Raw genomic sequence first — 412 nt, forward strand, 5'->3', positions numbered from 1 at the left:
GGAAACAGGATGCACCTGAGCTCAATGTGAGTCTCATAGCAAAAGGTCTGAATACTTATGTAATTAAGGTTTAATTCTTTGTTTTTAATACTTTTGCAAAAATTTCTAAAAACCTATTTTCCACTTTGTCTAAATACTTTCCGAAGGCACTGTATGTGGCCAATATGTATATGGCCAAGTTTACAAGCATTTCACTACACTCTCAATAAATCAAATCAAATAAATATGTTTTGTCACATGCACATGGTTAGCAGATGTTAATGCGAGTGTAGCGAAATGCTTGTGCTTCTATTTCCAACCATGCAGTAATATCTAACAAGTAATCTAACCTAACAATTTCACAACAACTAACTTATACACACAAGTGTAAAGGAATGAATAGGAATATGTACATATAAATGAGCGACGAGCG

Source organism: Oncorhynchus nerka, linkage group LG24 (genome assembly GCF_034236695.1).
Source record: "Oncorhynchus nerka isolate Pitt River linkage group LG24, Oner_Uvic_2.0, whole genome shotgun sequence".
Classification (NCBI taxonomy): domain Eukaryota; kingdom Metazoa; phylum Chordata; class Actinopteri; order Salmoniformes; family Salmonidae; genus Oncorhynchus; species Oncorhynchus nerka.